This window comes from Megachile rotundata, chromosome 3 (assembly GCF_050947335.1).
Source record: "Megachile rotundata isolate GNS110a chromosome 3, iyMegRotu1, whole genome shotgun sequence".
Lineage (NCBI taxonomy): Eukaryota > Metazoa > Arthropoda > Insecta > Hymenoptera > Megachilidae > Megachile > Megachile rotundata.
In genome coordinates, this window is record NC_134985.1 from 12,388,144 (window position 1) to 12,408,764 (window position 20,621).

Here is a 20,621-nt window from a genome sequence, read left to right on the forward strand (position 1 = left end):
TAATTATCAGGTAGTTATTAATCGGACACGAAATTGTACAGCAGGCAGTGTTAATAGTTAGAGAGCAAGTTGTGTAATAGGTACTTGTCAGACAGTTATTGAACAATTGTATAATAGGTGATATTAACAACCGGAGAGGTAATTGCTTGATAGGTAATCGCCAGACTTATAAATCAAATTACATACTAGAAAACTGTCAGACAGTTATTAATCTGACAGACAGTTATCTGTCAAGTAGTTGTCAGACTATTATTAATCCAACAGACAATCATCCATCAAGTAATTGTAAGACAGTTATTAATCTAACAGACAATGATCTATCAAGTAACTGTCGGATAATTATAATTTGGACAGGGTCTAGCAGGTAATGTTAATAATTGGACAGGCAATTGTCTAACGGTCATCAATCGGACAATTACCAAATAATTGTCAGATACTTATTAATCGAACAGGCAATTGTCTGGCATGTGATGCTAATAAGAGAGACAATTGTTTAATAAATAATTGTCAGACAATTAATCAAACAAACCAGGTGAAATGCGTATTAATCATACAGGAAATTATTTAGCACATAATGCTAACCGAACAAACAATTATCTGCCAGTTAAGCGTCAGATAATAATCATACAAGCAATTGTTTCACAAGTAATTGTCAGGCAGTTATTATTCGAACAGGCAATTATCTAGCAGTTAATTGTTAAACAGTTAATAATCGCACAGACAACTATTTAACAGGTACTTATCAAACGGTTATTACTGGAAAAAACCATCTACCAATTATTAACTTCCTTAGTTCAATTACACTTTTAATTATTAAATTGTAAGAATAACTCGACAAATTTTTCACCCTCTAAAAATTTAGTACGTGTTACAAAAAATTCTGTGACAGCATCAGATAAAAAATTCAAATTATCAGATTGAAAAATCCGAGTCTTTAAATTATTCCGAACATTTTTATATTTCGACAGCGTGATAACGGAATATGTTTGAAATATTTTTGAATCAGATAAAATTCAATACCAGAAAAGACGGTACTATTATTTCAGTAAAAAAGATTTGTAAAATTTTCATTGTCAGTTGTATAGAAAGGTTCAATTTTTATTCCATGAATTTTTCTTTGTTCTTTTTATGCTTAAATCTATAACAAAATATAGAAAGCCATATGCAGAGTGCGCTTTCACCTCCTAGATCCAAACAGTAGTACAAAAGTTTATGTTTTATTCAAGTTACAAAAAGCTGATCCGAAAACCTACAGAATTGCAAAAACAGTGAGGTTTTTGGATTACCTTCGTTTATTGTACCGTGTTTTTGCATGACGTTATTTTTACAATATTTCGATGCAGTTGTTGCGGTGCGTATTTTGTAACTCGTTAAAAGGTTTCACAATATTTTACTATATTCCATACGTTCAACGCTTCAGCACGATTCCTTTTTTCGGAAATGAAATTTTGCGTGGTCAGAGATTTGCAAGTAGAACGAGTCCGAGTTTAATCCGCCCGGTGCAAGCCTCAATTAGTAGTCAGACATAAAGTAAATTCTGCATAGACTTTCCACCCCCATTATATTTGCATGGTAATCGTTCATAAATTGTTGTAGAAGCGTTAAAAATAACCTTGTTTACGAACTAACTTGTTTGACCATTTTAAAGTGCTAAATTTATGTGTGCTGTTGTGCTGAATTTTTTAACTATGGAGCTGCCTTTGCTTTTATACTTTTTAATCGTTTATTTATTCATTTATTTGAACATTTATATGTTAGTTTAGAACCTTAATTTAATTTTTCTCTCAGTATAAAATCATAACTCAACGAATCTTATATATAACAAAATTGAAATCCTAATTAGTAGAAGGACCCGTCCGAGTCATAAAACTATCTTCTACTTTAAAATTATAAACACAAAGTTTTTATGAATAGCCAATAACACATAACCAGAGTACATTCGATCCAAAAGTGACACAATTTCGTGACCAATCGAATATTTATGCAAAACAGTTCCGACGAGATTTAAATCAAATTTCGTTTTGCTTTAAAATCTACTTTCATCGAAATCACGAATTACAGGCTATTCAGAAATTACGGTTGCGCAAATGCAAATCTGGATTCGTGCTTGATTTGTACCACGGCCGCACAAATATTTCCGCGCAAAATCTGGGTGTTCTCGGAAGAGGTGAGTTTCCACGGAGTTAACTTAAGCGATTATGCCTGAAAAGTAGTTCGCCGGTTTTTCACCCAACCATACAGATTTTAGTATTTCTTTTGGAAATGTTTGAACAAAGAAATGCTGCTTCTTATTTTTACCGGGTATTCGCAAATTTATTTATATTAAAATATAAATTTATTTATCTTAAAAACTATTTTTGCCTTTTTTTAAATTGATAATTTGCACAGGGTCATTTTACATTTTTAAATTTTTAATTAATGAAGTAAATTTTTAATTTCCAAATTTCTAATGAAATATTTATTAATATAATAAATTATTGGAATTAATAATTATCTCAATAAATAATTAACTCAATGCACTAATTCACTCAATATTCTCACAATTACACTTTTCTTAACACTTACACTTTTGTCATTACATTTTTGTCATTACAATTTTCTTAACAGCACTTTTTATGAAACGATTTAACACAATCAAAATATTATTAAAATTTGCAACACGAACGTTAAAGAGATGAAGCTTCTCAGTCATTAAACGCAAACACGTAAATGTAAAAGCAAATACACTTTGGTATCGCACTCCTCTTACCGCTTAACCAACATAAATCCTATTCCAGCGACAAATTGATTCGCAAGAGAAGTAAATACGGCAGCATATAGTTGTTGTTCGAAAAGTTCTGGCGTATTTTCTTTTTACGAGCGAGTAGCATCGGCTCTGTCTTAAAAGGAAAAGCTCGTTATGTACTTTGTCCGCTGTCGGTTGTGGCTTACTCCTTAAAGGAAGAGTAAATACCACGTCGTTAAAGTAGCCAGAAATTCGTCGTGTACTCTGTGTGTGTACTTACGACCACAATGGCGAACTGAATGGAAAGAAAAGTGTAATATAGCTAGAGGTAACAGCGAAAACTTGCTGGAAGTTTGACGATCTAACGAGGTGTCGATGGACCGTTTCGTATTTTCGTGGAACTTGTGATTGCTGGAAGTGCAACTAATTAACAGGCCACCCGCTGCTTGCGTTCCATGCAATTTCACGCGGCGAAGTTTCCCGCTGAAATTTTTAAGAACGATTGAAAAAGTTTTGGTTACTTTGTAACACTCAGTCATGGAATAATGAGGACCAACTTTCATTCCACCGTGTCTTCGTTCCATTTCGATAACGCTTCTTAACACTGGAATTACCAGAGAAGTTAAAATGACTTTCCCGGGGGACCACGTTTTAAATTACTGTATTTTTTAAAGTTACTTCACGTGGAAATATACAGTCCTCGGACCACGTACGAAAATTTCACTTTTATGGCTATAACATTGTGGCATATATGGAAAATTGTCTTAGGTCATGCAAATTATTACTAAATACGTTGATAACGATATATACATAGCAATTTGTTACTATCGTGATAAATTGCGTGGGTGATGAGCGATTAAGGGCCGTGCGTTTGCGTTAGGAGTATCGATAGCGCGTCAGGTGAAATTTGACTGCCACAGAAAATGTCTGCCTACTCAAGAGACTACTTTACAACTCTCCAACCACATTATCTGAGTTGAAAAGAATTACAGATATTTGGGAAAATAATGAAGATATAAAGTATATGATCTATGTATAAGCATGCCGGAAAGCTACCAAAGCAAAGGGTGATACAAGATATTAACATGTGTTGATGTTATGTACAGTAGTAGTTATGATAATAGCTAATAAATATTACGATTTGAACAGGTCTTTTAATTTTAAGGAAAACGTGAAAAATACTGAAATTTTATAATGGTAATTCGATGGCTAGGAACTGTATACAATATAGACTAAAAAAATTTCTAAAAATATAGAAATGTTTCCAGAAGTATGTTATATCTAGATATAGTCCTGATATATTTCTGGAATTCGGGGAAGGAACTGAATTATAAAGATTCGATCCGTCAACTCAGCTTATATAAATAAATAAAACACTGAATTTATATAAATAAAAATTGGGAGCAAGAAAAAATCTATTGAAATATATCTATTTCTTATTAGATACAAAACTATTTATATTATGAAGCTTTTTTTTATCAAATATTGATTAGTAATAGATTGATTTTTGTTAAACATGTAATTCAACATGTTTTTATTTAAAAAGTGAACTGTGAACATCTAGTGTTAAGATATTGAATGTAAATATATGGAAGATATACATTGCGATGTTTGTACAACTGTCGTTTGAAGACGAAGAATTTTTGATATTTTATGCGAATAAGGAAGTCTTTAATTTGTAGACTTGTAGGTTTAATAATATTTCGATTTGAACGCTGTGCATTGTGCATGCAGTGAGGTAGGATAGAGAGAAAGATACACATTGCAGGTACATATTGCCTTTTCATTTATGTTGCCGGTTGAGCGAATTTTCTCTCGTACGGATTTTCCGGTGTATTGCTGAAGCTTCTCTATTATTATGCATAGAGATCTATGGAAATTTCGGGTTTTTTGGTTTAGAAGTTTGGTCATTTGGGAATTCGGTGATTTGGCAATTTGATACTTTAATGAATTGGTGAATTGGTTAATTGAAAAATTGGGAAATTGTAAAATTGGAAAACTGCGAAATTGGAAAATGGGAAGAAAGAAAAATTAGAAAATTGTTAAATTGTAAAATTGTAAAATTGTAAAATTGTAAAATTGTAAAATTGTAAAATTGGGAAATTGGAAAATTGGAAAACTGCGAAATTGGAAAATGGGAAGAAAGAAAAATTAGAAAATTGTTAAATTGGAAAATTGGAAAATTGGGAAATTGGAAAATTGGAAAACTGTGAAATTGGAAAGTGGGAAGAAGGAAAAATTAGAAAATTGGAAAATTGTAAATTGGAAAAATTTTAAATTAGGGAAATGGAAAATGGGAAAATGGGAAAATTGGAAAGTAGAACAATTGGTAATTAGGAAAATTCGGAATTAGGAAAATTAGAAATTTAGTAAGTTGGTAAGTTGCAAAGTTAGTAATTTAATAATTTGGTAATTTACCGATTTGTTGATTTAGTAATTCTGTGATTCGGTAATTTAGCAATTTGGTAGTTTGGAAACTTGGTAACTTGATGATACAGTATTTTCATAATTGGATAATTGGGTAATTCATTAGTAGATACATTTGTAAACTGATCTTTGAAAATGTATTAATTCAATAATATATAGTGCAATAATTTAAGAGTTTGGAAATTGAGTATTTTTCAAATTTATAAAATTCAAGAATTTCAAAAATCATTATCATTTAAAAGTCATGAAACTTGTTATTTTGGTCAGTTAATGAAAAAAAATCTAGTACCTGTTAAAGCAAATTAAAATTTGTGTAAAATATTAATTTGTTAATTTGCGAATTTACAAACTTAAAAACTTGGATATTTCGAATTTACAGACTTAAAAACTTGCATATTTCGAACATTTGGAAACCTGAATACTAAGAAATTTATAAAGTTGGCTTTAGCGTGTGTTACGAAACTAACTCTACGTTAGAAGTAAACATATTAAAGTATATGCACATTTGCACTGCAAATTTCCTAACCTAATCCCGTTTTTATTCTCTCTCTTGTTTCCAAAAGAGTCCTAAATATTACTACGTATTTATTTAGGTCAAACATTCATGCAACATCGACACTTAGTGTCAACCGCAGGTTATAACTAAACAGGACACATCCCTGCATGCTCTTGAAAACGTTCCAGACTGTCTGGAATAAATTTCTACCTAGATGTGCATCGTTCCATCCTCGGTCTAAGTATGCTCTCCAACCTCGAGTTGGTTTTTTATTCGAATCGTTAGAATCATTCTGAAGAGGCGTGTCCTTTCGCCATAAACGCGATTCATGTGTGTAGAAGTTGACAATGAATTTCAATAAACGGAACTTGCGTATCGGGGTTCGATTCGACGAACATGCAGGTTGCCGATGGAGGTCGAGTATCGATGTTTCAAGACATTTCATCTTCCCGAAACAATTTTTCATTGATGACCTGGATTTATGAACTCTTCCTTCCTTTGATACTCGGTTTGTTTTATAGTTTTCGAACTTCTTTTATTTCGCCCCCTGCTGGAATTACTGTTTGCTGCGTGAAATGTGCTGGTTTTGTTGAAGTTTCCTTCACAAGTGGGTCAACTTCATTTTGAACTCTATATAAGCGGTACAGTTGAAATTGTTCGTATAATTTTCGAATACAAACTGTGGGTACATGGACGTTGTTCGTATTTTATTTTGGGATTTTTGGGCAGGGAATTGTGAGATGTAATAATGGAATTGATAATGATTGCATTAATCGATTGAATTAATCAGAATTACACTAACGGATTCAATTAATGAAGATTTTCTTTAATTGACTGAATTAATAAGATTACATTAATTGATTGAATTAATCAAGATTTCTTTAATTGATTGAATTAATCAAGCTTACATTAATTGCTTGAATTAATCAAGATTTGTTTAATTGGCTGAATTAATAATAATTGCTTTAATTGATTGAATTAATAAAAATTGCGTTATTTCATTCTATTAGTAAGAATTCTATTAATTGTTTGAATTAATAATAATTGCTTTAATCGACTGAATTAATAATAACTGCATTAATTGATTCAATTAATAAAGATTTCTTTAATTGATTGAATTAATCAAGACTACATTAATTGATTGAATTAATGGGGATTTTTTTTAATTGACTGAATTAATAATAATTGCATTAATGATCGAATTAATAAAAATTGCATTACTTGATTCTATTAGTAAGAATTGCATTAATTGTTTGAATTAATAATAATTGCTTTAATCGACTGAATTAATAATAACTGCATTAATTGATTCAATTAATAAAGATTTCTTTAATTGATTGAATTAATCAACATTATATTAATTGATTGAATTAAAAAAGATTTTTTAAATTGATTTCATTAGTAATAATTGCATGAATTGATTACATTAATAAAAATTGCATTAATTGATTGAATTAATGAAGATTGCTTTAATTGATTGGAGTAATAATAATTGCTTTAATTATTTCGTATTCCAAAACATTGTAATTGAACAAACTACAACCTCATGTGTTAGTTCCTAAATTCTAATATTTATAATACGAAAATATTAATTAATTAATCATTAATTAACCAGAAATAAAAATATTAAAAAATTTGCAAATAAGAATAACTAAAACCAATTTGAGAACTTGAAAATTTGCAAACATCTCAATTCGAAAATTTTGCCTTTTCTCTAAACACTTGTACTATTGAAACTAAAACCAAATGGAAGCCATTTTTTTTCAAAGTTTCAAAGTTTCAAAGACATGAAAGCTTCCACCTCAACTACTTCATCCATCACAGACACATCGAAGGGTACTTCAGAAATTTGTAAAACCGCTTTGAGAATATTTCAAAGCGCCCGAAAATCGAATAATTCGAAATAAACACAGCCAGAACGCGACGTTGATTTGTTTTTACCACGAAAACTCGTACAGTTTGGTGACAAGCCGCATGCGAAAACATTTTTGAAATAAAACGAACACGAAAAAGGCATTACTCAAGTTGGACGATCTCGAGACAGGATGTCGATGAGCGTAAAATTTGAAGTACACAGCTGGTCGTCAAAATGTTTAACTTTCCTACCCTTTCAACTTTCTATCAAGTTTCATCTTACAGCCGTTTTAGTATCGTGCTCGTCATCTTTTCAAGTGCCGACCACTTCTTGGAACTAGAATGTCACTCTCATATTTTAAACTTCACCGTGCCCTTACCGTATTTTCACTTTATTTCTCGTCAGAATTTCTTCGCTTCGTTCCTTACAATTTCTCTCTCTTCGCGTGAAACTTTTGTGGCTTTCCAGAATGTTAAAGATGTACCTCTATAGCGCATGAAGTGTGTCTCTTTAGGTTCTAGAGCATGCATATACCGGGTGTGCATTATGGACCACTGTTTATCAGATGTAGACGAAAAATTATGAAAACAAATACAAGGGTGTTGTATTATATTTTATTAACAAGGTATCAATTCTTTGTATTTGCAATATTTTTTGGAGAATTGAAGGTGAGTTACTAGCACATAGTATATGTATAGTCAAATACTCTTCCTTTCATATTTCAAGTCATGCAATCTTAAACCCCGTTTACAGTTAAATGTAGTCTCTCACAATTAGAGTAATTCTATCAGTGCTTCTGCAGGGGTTATTGCAAGACTACAATGGTTATGATTAATTGCATTATTTACATTACCACGTAGAGTATTTGGGGACGTCGCGATTTAGAGATGTAGCGATTTGGGGGTGTAGCAATTTCGGGATGTAGCAATTTAGGGACGTAGCGATTTGGGGACGTAGCGATTTGAGGACGTGGCGATTTGGGAACGTGGCGATTTGGGAACGTTGGAATTTGGGGATATAGCGATTTGAGGACGTAGCGATTTAGGAACGTGGCGATTTGGGAACGTTGGAATTTGGGGACGTAGCGATTTGGGGACGTTGGAATTTGGGGACGTAGCGATTTGGGGACGTAGCGATTTGGGGACGTAGCGATTTGGGGACGTAGCGATTTGGGGACGTGGCGATTTGGGGACGTGGCAATTTGGGGACGTTGGAATTTGGGAACGTAGCGATTTGGGGACGTAGCGATTTGGGGACGTGGCGATTTGGGAACGTTGGAATTTGGCGATATAGCGAGTTGAGGACGTAGTGATTTGGGGACGTAGCGATTTGGATATGTAGGGATTCGGGAACGTAGGGATTCAGGAATATAGAAATTTGGGAACGTAAGTACTCCGAAATGTAGAAATTCAGGAATATAAGGACTCAGAAGTATAGCTATTCAAGCCCATAAAAATTTGAAGATATGGTACCTCAAGAATATGAAAACTCGAAGATACAAAAATTCGGAAATATGTGGATTCAGGAATAGTATAACGATTTCGGTGCTATTCTAAACACCTGGGTCAACCTCTTCACGCGCCAGCTCGTGGGTTGACATCGGCATGTATTCCTCGCTTTATTAGACACGTACGTTCTCGTAACTGCCAATGTTTGAGGGGTTGAAATCAGACATCAATGTTAGGAGTGTAATATTTGTTGGATATCACGGAAGTTATTAGAGATACGTGAATTGATGTTTCCGACTAATTTGTTAGTGCAAGATTTGCGTAAATTTCATTTGTTTACAAAGTATGTTTAATCGTTAAACTCGAACGGTGACTCACATTTTTGTTTAATACAATGATTTGAAGTATTTCTTAACTAAATTCACAGTGTTGTACGATGTATTACATAATGAAACAGCTAATAGAAGTAATTAATAATACGAAGATAACTTCAGAAGAATTCTTTTCGAAGAACTTTTTATCTTATAAGTTTCTGGGTTGCTATCTGCTACCTATAAAAATACCTTCCAGTCATAATACATTTTTTTTCTAACTTTTCTCGTTGAATATTAATTTTTTCCTTCTCCATTTTCACAAAGAAAATATATTCACGTACAAAATACGACTAAATTAGAATTTTGTTCTTCTAGTTAATAACACATCTGGATGAGTTCACATCTATACATGACCCTTTTAAATAGAAAACGTCGACTTAAAATAGCCAGCATAAATAGTTCTTTTTTTGCCACAATATTTGCTTCACTTAACTAAACACTTTTTACCTTTACCCTTTTCACTTACTATTAAAAATGGGACAGTTATTTCTTTATGAAAGTTGTTAGGACGGTTTCATTATTATGCAGAGTAGCAACACCCTGTATACGTAATAGAAACGAAATCTGGGAGGAACAAATTTTCCAAGCAGAATCGTCGTGTTTCTGTTGCCAACAGAATTTTTATCGACCTTTTCATATCCGAGACGTATCCAAACTTTAGCTTCTTTCTTCGCAAAAGTTGCATCCCAGTAGCTGGATATTGTTCGTAAAAAAAGTTTCTGACGTAGTAACACATTTCCTTGTAAAAATATTTTTCGAGCACTTTTTCAAATTCTAAAATTAATGTAAATATCTTGGCAAGTTGAGAAGCAAGGAATTTAAGGAATTTGGCTTCTGTGGATATTGAAATTTAGGATTTAGGATTTTAGAAATAGAGAGGTATAGAAGTTTATGAATATGGGGATATAGGAATATAAGGATTTAGGAGTTTAGGAATGCAAGTACTAAAAATGACAAGGATTTAAGAACATAGAAACTTAGAAATATGGAGATTTAGAAATAAAGGGTTTTGAGAATGCAAAAATATAGAATTTTTGGGCTATAAGAATCTAGAGCTCCTAGATGTATAAATTTAGGAATAAAAAAATCAGATAATGTCATGTACATCTCTAACATTGCTCACCTTCATTCAAAAGTAACATCTTCCTATCTTATTTCCACATCTCCATCATCAAACAACCGACAATCGAAATACTTATAAAACTCCCACAAAAATACTCAAATAAGCTTAAAACGATAATCCTTGTAACTAAACTAAGGACAATACGAATAAATTATTAAAAAGCAGCCACCCAAAGTCAGCATCTGCCCCACATTTTAAAAATACACACGAATTTAACAGACACATCAGTTTCATAAATGAAAATTTCCACCGGTTCAGTGATCAGAGTCTATAGGGAGCATAGTGGGGGTTCTAATTACAGTTGCAGTATGTATTACTCTACATATGTACATTTGCGTATTCATTTTCGCAACGGCAGTCAGCGCGTTAACCATTCAGCCGCTATACACACGCAATCAAGCAACGAACCGAGCCATCTACGAAACTTCTGAATGACCCCGGTATGGAACACCACAAACTTAACGGCATTTCAACGGAACACTGGAAGGCTACCCGCGTGTGTTTTCCAAAGGGTTGCACGCGGGAAGGAAGTTAGGCGCGTGTAACGTTTACTCCGGTGTGGCTCGAAAACGGACAGGGAACTTGCTACCTAATGTTCTCTTCATTAACCGGCCGAGTGCATCGCTGAAAGCACGGCTGTGCATTAATATGTACATCCAACGGCAAATCTCGACTCCCTTGGGAAAATGGCGTCGGGAGAGAGGCCTAATCAGCGATTGCCTTTTCCGTTTGTGCGAATTGCAAATTTTGCAGTGTTAGATGTTTTGACGTTGGTAAATGTACGAATTTTTGAGTTGAGAGGATTTGGAGGTAATAATTATGTGGATTTGAAGGTTTTTTAATTGTGGAGGTCACGAATATGGAGATTGGAAATGTGGAAGTTTGGAGATTTGGAGACTTGGAGATTTGGAGATTTGGAGATTTGGAGATTTGGAGATTTGGAGATTTGAAGATTTGGAGATTTGGAAATTTTGAGATTTGGAGATTTAGAGATTTGGAGATTTGGAGATTTGGAGATTTGGAGATTTGGAGATTTGGAGATTTGGAAACTTGGAGATTTGGAGATTTGGAAACTTGGAGATTTGGAGATTTGGAAACTTGGAGATTTGGAGATTTGGAGATTTGGAGATTTGGAAACTTGGAGATTTGGAAACTTGGAGACTTAGAAACTTGGAGATTTGGAAACTTGGCGATTTGGAGATTTGGAGATTTGGAGATTTGGAAAATTGGAGATTTGGAAACTTGGAGATTTGGAAACTTGGAGATTTAGAAACTTGGAGATTTGGAAACTTGGCGATTTGGAGATTTGGAGATTTGGAAACTTGAAGATTTGGAGATTTGGAGATTTGGAAACTTGAAAATTTGGAGATTTGGAGATTTGGAAACTTGGAGATTTGGAGATTTGGAGATTTGGAGATTTGGAGATTTGGAGATTTGGAGATTTGGAGATTTGGAGATTTGGAGATTTGGAGATTTGGAGATTTGGAGATTTGGAGATTTGGAGATTTGGAGATTTGGAGATTTGGAGATTTGGAGATTTGGAGATTTGGAGATTTGGAAACTTGGAAACTTAGAAATTTGAAGATTTGGAAACTTGGAGACTTAGAAACTTGGAGACTTACAAACTTGGAGATCTGGAGACTTGGAAAGTTGGGAACATTGAGATTTGGGAAGTAGAAACTTCACAAACTTTACAATATTCAACTTTACAATGTTCATCAATTTATAAATTTGATAACCTCTACATTTATGAATTTTAGAACTCCCAAACTTAACGATATAGAAATTTTTGAAAATGTAGGAATTTACAATGTCAAGACTTTAAACACCTAAAATCTTGAATATACAGAAAATTTATAACCCGACTAATTTCAAGCCTCCGAAATGATGAAATTGTCTCAGTTTCAAGTTTACACGCTTGATCCCACAGAATCAAAGTGAAATGCTAGAGTGCTATGCTTTCGGTGGTTCCATTAAGAAGAAGGTTACGTTGCATCAAAGTGTACATGTTTTCGAATGATTAACCTAAGATGCAGTCATGCATTGAGTCGCCTCTCTGTGACGGAAGTATTCACGTTTGTAACCATGCATCCCGAATTCTGTTCGTACGAGCGACACAGGCATTTCCTGAATTATTGCTCGCCAATTGCCGGATGACATTCGTCGGTTAGGTTTCCTGCGGGGGTGTTCATGTTTGCACCGTCATGAATGAATAGCGCTACAGGCAATAAATGTGCTTTCCGCCAAGAATCGCAACGCTTATACATTATCTGAAACTTTTGTCATTTATAAATAATTACGTGACATAAAATTACAAATCGTATAATTTCTGAATTTTAGAATCTAATAAAACTGTAAATCGGTTAATTTCATTTTATTGTGATTCATGTGATAGAACGGTTCGGTTTTGATACTGTAGAGTCCCTGGTTGTTAGGACCACATACGAAAATTTCGCTTTTATTGTCTTGGGTCAGGCAAAATTATTACTATAAATATTACTATGTTACTACAAATTTTGAAGAACGATTGAAAAAGTTTTGGTTACTTTGTAACATTCAATCATGGAATAATGATCAACTTTCATTCCTCCGTTCGTTCCATTTCGATAACGCTTCTTAACACTGGAATTACCAGGGAAGTTAAAATTACTTTCCTGGGAGACCACGTTTTAAATTACTGTATTTTTTAAAGTTACTTCACGTGGAAATATACAGTCCTCGGACCACGTACGAAAATTTCACTTTTATGGCTATAACATTGTGGCTCATATGGAAAATTGTCTTAGGTCATGCAAATTATTACTAAATACGTTGATAACGATATATACATAGCAATTTGTTACTATCGTGATAAATTGCGTGGGTGATGAGCGATTAAGGGCCGTGCGTTTGCGTTAGGAGTATCGATAGCGCGTCAGGTGAAATTTGAATGCCATAGAAAATGTCTGCCTACTCAAAAGACTAGTTTACAACTCTGCAATCACATTATCTGAGTTGAAAAGAATTACAGATATTTGGGAAAATAATATCTATTGGTTTTTTGGTTTGAGTAAAAATTTGGTCTTTTATGACCTCCATAGTTAATGTCAGCATACATTAGAAGTAAGTATGTCTTTTCTATACAATTTTATTCAGAATTTTGGCTCTGTTACGTCATGATTTAAACCCGCATTTCGTCCGATGGCCTACTTTTTATATTTATACAGTAGTTGCAAAAGTTTCATGCAGGTACTCCTTTCAATTGTTAATCGATTAGATTGACCTATCGAGTACTCTGACTGGTTTCTTCCGACTTTTTAAATAAATTTTAAATGAACGGAAGATCTTATTCCTTCTCTTTACTAAGTCCTTGGATATATTTGATAGCTGGTACTCGTTATAATACCTGCTTTATTAAAGTATTAGAAATTTAAATCTGTTCTGAAGACAAAGTCTTTTCAAACAAAATCGATACCCAAAGGTTTAATCCATTATTAAGAATTTGTGATTTGTTTTTGAACCAGCAGTAATCAATTCTTCGTTAATTGTAAGTGTTAGTTTTATTATATTCGGTAAATTTTTGTGAATTCGTCGAATATTGTTATTTTTATTCGCGTGTTAAAAATGTATGAATTTTTTCATTTTCAGGTGGCTCCTTAACCGGTGCTTCGTTTTATACCTTGTCCCGAGCAACTTCATTTCGTCCAGAAATTAATGTAAGTAATATATAATATTACATATTATTTCTTATTTTCTATATCATTCTCCTTCAAATTTGCGAAAAAAACTGTCGCAATTTTTTCTCTTAAATTTAAAGCAGAGTGCTACGAGCAAGTCACCCTTGAATTGTTAAAATCGATTATAAAATGCAGTTTATAAAAATAATTAGATTAATGAACGATTAAAATTATATTATAACTTAATCGAACTCGCAATTATCACATTTATATCGTTCGAAATATGAAATACAGTTTGGTTTCATAAATAAAATCACACAGTAATACATTTTTATCGATCGTTAAAAAATTTTCAGTATTAATTACATTATTTTATTTTCTTTGTGAATATTCTACTAATTCAGATGTGCCTACAAACTGTTATACAGATTTATGTTTTATTATAAAGTCAATTTTAATATTCTTATCAGTTACATTTAAAGTTACACTTCATTAAATTCCACTGAATTTATAATTTTTAAATGATCAAGCTTATAAATATTGCATGCAGCTCACACGTCTTTACATCTTTATTCAACCTCAGATATTTTATTTATATTAAAAATACGTATTTATACATAATTATACGTGTTCATATATATTCATTACATGTTTATACATATTTATCCGTATTCATTAACATTTATACATACTTACACACATTTACACATATTCAAAAATATTTATACTTATCCTCACACTTTTATTCATTTATCACGTTTTATTTATACTCCCTTTAATATGCTTTCAGCGCGTATTTTAATTTATTTTAAAATTTCATTGAATTAATGCGATATTTTCTGCAATTATTTATACCCTCTTGCATAAAAGGATTTTAAATTTCATGCATTTCATTAATTAAAAACTGTCGCACACATTTCTTCCAATGAATTATAATATAAAAGTAACAAATAAATATCATACCTTTTTACTAATATATGGTTTGCAAACGCGGTAAACAGGTAATTTATTATCTGTAAAATGAAGAACTCATAGACAAGTGACATTCAATCAATCAATCAAACAATCATTCAAACAATCAAGCGAACATTTAAAACTTCATAACAAACAAAAGTATATAGAAGCATTTTTTAAAACGTTTTTAAAGCGAAATTGCAAAAGTTAAGATTAAATTATAATTTTTCCCAAAGATATATATATACTTTAACTTTGATAATTTATTTTTTTCGAAAATTCACAAAGAGTGAGCCACAGTGGCGATGTGCAATCTACGATGACATGTAAGCCACTATAGTGGTCCATCATGCCTAAGATGTTAATTGATAAAAATAATCATAATGACACACTTCATTTGAAAATCCTTCCATTGCATCGCAAATATTTATTACAATGTAACAGCAATAAGAAGAGTAATAAGAAAAGTCAATGAAGCTTCTCTAAACACCAATAAACGCTGATTTCGCAATTTGCGTTTATTTTGGAAGAAATTGCCTGCAATATTCGTAACTACGTTTGTTCGTTTCCAATCTATTAACGATGAAAATTAAATTCATGCGCAAACCCTACGAGCTAGAAAATTCGATTCCAGCATCGGCCCTTAGAGATACACCTCTATGTAAATAAGTCGCGAAATTGAAATCGAGACGTTGAATTTGAAATCGAGACCGGTGTTTACACGGAACGAACGTTATTCCAAGGAAAAATAAGGCGTTCTTTTAATCGATGACGATTGGTCGGAAGGAACGTGAAAGAGGGCTCAGAGTTTTACTCGTACGAAATTGCTTTCCCGCTACCAATTATTTACACCTGGAAATTACCCGATCGAAGTAGTGCAATTTCATCTTGCAGCTTTTACGATGAAAATGTTCGGAATTTTTCTTTACTTTCACTGCCAGCGTTTGTGACGTTCATTTGCCCGGCAAATATTCGAGAATTTTATAAACCAGGTTAATTCAATTATTTGCAATTCTGGAAGTGTTTAATTAATTTTGTAGAACGTGGTTGTTTCTGTTACGCGAAGTGTTTGTAAATTTCTGAATTCCCATATTTGTAATTTTCAATATTTCTAATCTTTTAAATACGTTACTACTATATAAGCGTTTAAGAAAATATTTCCAATTATATCTTTGAAACTGGAAATTTTAAAGGTAGGAAATATAAGTAAGTTGAAAAATTAATTGTTTCTATTAATTTTTATTGCGTACCATTTCACCCAGTACAATTATAAAGATCCATCACATAAATACGACAGTAAGCTCAGAGCGTCCCAGACATCATGCAATAAATAATCGAAGATATCTAAAACCGTACAATGAATTCTGGATGATAAAGCTGGGGAAGATTCCTGTGACGAATATTTGTCGATGAAAAAGTCATACAGGTCAGTGGTTGACAAGCTTTTACTCGGAAATAAAGTCGTCGAACAGCGTCAAGATGGTTTCAATAATGGAGGCTTCATCTTTTCGTGGCAAACCACGCGGTTAACGTTCTTTCTCCCCAGCTTTTGTCCATCGAACGGTATTCTCGTTTCTTCTTTCATTCCAAGGATATTTCCTTCCTTTCGCCGTTATTTTTCCTTAGATTCGAGCTCCATTGTGAAGATCCGCCCGTTTAGAGAACTGTCGATGTTTTTCCGCATGCGAGCCCCCTTTTGTTTCCACGTGTTTCTCTGTTTTCGATTTTGAGCCGAAGAATATCGTCCGCTTGTGGTTTCCTTAACCTCGTTATCGTCCATATGCATTCAAACGACCCACTTTCCGTGTGATAATGCTTGTTCGCCAACTTGGCGCCGTTAACTCGGGCCTCTATTTCGTAATCCGACGTATCTCTCGCTCCTCCAACGAAATTTTATTCCTTTATCGCTGAAATTTGACTGAGGCATTATTTAAACTAGCGTGAACGTGCATCGCTGTTAGAAACTTTGACACTGAAGTTATTTCTACACTTTGTTTATTATTTATTGACATTAACCTCTTAGGTATGACACTATAGTGACTTTCGGAAATGTCACTGATAGCCACTGTGGTGGCTCACTCTACTCACTTGCTGTACAATGAGCAATAACTGAAACATTTTAACAATACCGAAGAAAATGTTCTTTAATATACGTCAAGGTCATCACGACATTACCACAAAAGTATCACAATATTAACTTGTATGTAGGATGCAATCGCTATATCCTTATCCAGAATAAATATAACCTAACCAAACCACATCACTCTTCAGTCTAAATCAAACTATTCTACATTTAACCCCTTAACCTACAATTTTCTAGGCAGCTGCGTCATTCACAGCTCACTAATTATTGCTACAATACGAAGACAAATAAAGAAAATTGAAAAGTTAGGAACGTTTCACAATCGACGATCCTTGATTGCGAAGATTATAATTAGAAGTGAATCCAAAATTCAGTTGCGATGAAAATACGTGTCTGGTTTGTCACGTATGAACTGTAGTGTGCGTCATGAGTGTGACGCTATTGTAGGGTAAAGGGTTAACCTTTTAGGCACGACGCGCCACTACAGTGGCTTTCGCGGATACCATCTCTCTGTACGACGGTCCACTATAGTGGCTTTCGCGAATGTCATCGTAGATCAGCGCCATGGCTCACTCTACTCGCTCACCGTTTCGATTGAACGATCGTTTTCATATGTTTTGATTCGCACTTTGTGCCTTCACGTTTTATAAGAGTATTAACAAATCCCATAAAAGTACATTACATGCAAATAAAAGATGCCAAGTTTAGGCATCATGGGCTCTTCGCACTAATACGATATTTTAAACATTTGGAAATTACATTTTTTTTGAATTTTCTAAAAAAGTAAATTATCACAGTTAAAGTATATCACATTTTTGAGAAGAATTGTAATTTTCTATTTAAACTGTAATTTTTGCGCAACTTGTATGTTCTTTAATTAGTTTGTTTGTACTGGAATTAATGTAAGACCAGAGCTAAGTTTGATTGTAGATACGTAGTTACGACCGTGCCGATTTTCGTTTCGCGGATTTTGTATACATGTGTAATTAATTGAGGGAACGATTGTACTGTGGAAGTAGAACGAACCAATATATGGTCAGCCATTCGAAAACTAGTACAAACCGATAAAAACGATAAATTCTACCATAGACGTTGTAGAACTTTGATAAAAAAAAGTTACGCAGCAACTATTTCGGGTGAGATGCTCTTTCAAATATTGATTGCAATGATTAATGATAACACAAGGTTATGTAACTTTTTATATAGTTTCACGCGATTACATGAGATTTTGGAATTTTGCGACTTTTGAATTTTCGGGTTCGGATATTGATCTTTTGGCATTTTGGAACTTTTACACTCTAGGAGTTTTGAGATTTCGGATTTTTTACACCTTGGAATTTTATAACTTTGCAAAATCTGAAAATGTACCAATTCTAAAATAATTTCAATTTTATTTAAAATGTATGTAACATATAAATATAAGCATTGTTTATATGCATTTATACATATGTATACATTGCTAAACAATTAATTGTAACAATTCATTAATTAATTAATGATACAAAAATTTTAATGGCGCAAAAAATTGTTTAATGCATGTTATAAATAATATACTATTTAATACATCCAGTATTTGAGAATGTTATATAAACCCTATTTATATCGTAAATATACTGTTATACAAATATAAATATTAACTTCAATCTATTATGTTATGTTACGTTGTTATACACAAAAATTTATATTACAGCTCCTAAACATTTGTGAGTAAAATTTAGATTAAATTATTACATTAAGAGTTAGATTTCAAATAGTACATCATCCGTAATTAAGAAGTCGAAATAGAATGAACAATATAAACTTCTCTCAGAGCTCTGAAACAACTTTTCAATATAAATCGAAAGTAATATCTCATCCCCGAACCGTACAGCAAAGCGATATATCACGCTTCCGAAGCAGAAGTTAAAGTTCCTTCGATTTGAAATCGCAATACACACCCCCGTTTCCCGATTTCGAATCGTTATTAAAGTACGTGAAACGGAGAAATAAGATTCGATACCAGAAGCAGCGATTAATGAATTACGTGTCACGAACGTGATTATGGGATTTGCCGGTTTGCGAACGAAAGTATGAAATCGAAGGGTAGAAATTGCAATCCGTAATCTTCGATTTGATCGCCTCGATTCCCGGGGTGAGAATTTTAATTAAGCGATCCAGCTCCGGGGAAAGGTAAACGGAATGTAAGAGCTTTGGCCACGATCGAAAGTTTGCTCGGAAATTTAACTTGGTTACAATCGCGTTACAACAAACGGAAACAGAAATCGAATATTACGTTGAATCGTTCTTCAACGCTTCGGTAATGTTTATTCGTTCCACTTTCGCGACGGTGTTGTTGTTCATGAAATTCGATCATTTCCCGTGGAACATTTCCAATAGAGTTTTTCAACTACATCGTTGCTCGCAACTTCTGAGAAACTTGCTAAGTACTTTTCGTGATTAAGTATAGTAATTTTCTTGCTTCACTAAATATCTATTTCGTGAACGCATAATGGATATTTATTTTTAGTCTACAAAATAAACGATAGAATTCGTGTACTCGTTCGTTTTGTATCCTGACAAAAATCTAAATTCAGGTAGATTCTAAAAATATATTTTAAACAAATTTTAACAAATTTTGTAATTTGACATTATGTTTATAATTAAATAGTAGTTTAGTAGCTTGTCAGTGGCTCATTGATTATTGATTATTGAAGAATTATTTGATTATTGATTATTAATGATGGATTTTGTTATTGAAGATTATCGATAGATTTGGTTATTGGTTATTAATAATTGATTTGATTATTGATTTTTAATGATTGATTTAATTACTGATTATTGATCTTTGATTTTATTATTGATTAGTAAACCTTAATTTGAATATTGAGTATTAGTGATTGATTTGGTTATTGGTTATTAATAATTCATTTGATTATTGATTATTAATGATTGATTTAATTACTGATTATTAATAATTGATTTTATTATTGATTATTAATGATTGATTTAATTACTGATTATTGATCTTTGATTTTATTATTGATTATTAATGATTGATTTGAATATTGCGTATTAGTGATTGATTTGGTTATTGATTATTAATAACTGATTTGATTATTGATTATTAATGATTGATTTAATTACTGATTATTGATCTTTGATTTTATTACTGATTAGAAAACCTTAATTTTAATGTTGAGTATTAGTGATTGATTTGGTTATTGGTTATTAATAATTGATTTAATTACTGATTATTGATCTTTGATTTTATTATTGATTAATAAAGATTGATTTGAATATTGAGTATTAGTGATTGATTTGGTTATTGATTATTAATAATTGATTTGATTATTGGTTATTAATAATTGATTTAATTACTGATTATTGATCTTTGATTTTATTATTGATTAATAAAGATTGATTTGAATATTGAGTATTAGTGATTGAATTAGTTATTGATTTTTACTAATTGATTTCATTATTAGTATTAATAATTGATTT

The 20,621-nt window shown here is 32.4% G+C and overlaps 1 protein-coding gene across 8 annotated transcripts in view; it reads left to right on the forward strand.

The window, feature by feature from the left end:
• Nmdar2 (glutamate ionotropic receptor NMDA type subunit 2) overlaps positions 1 to 20,621 on the forward strand; it is a 423,506-nt gene that overhangs the window by 146,798 nt on the left and 256,087 nt on the right. For all 8 annotated transcript variants that reach the window (XM_076530217.1, XM_012282447.2, XM_076530219.1 and 5 more), the window contains exon 3: positions 14,076 to 14,143. The gene's annotated coding sequence lies outside the window, so the exon portion shown is untranslated. The remainder of the gene's footprint in view (positions 1 to 14,075; positions 14,144 to 20,621) is intronic.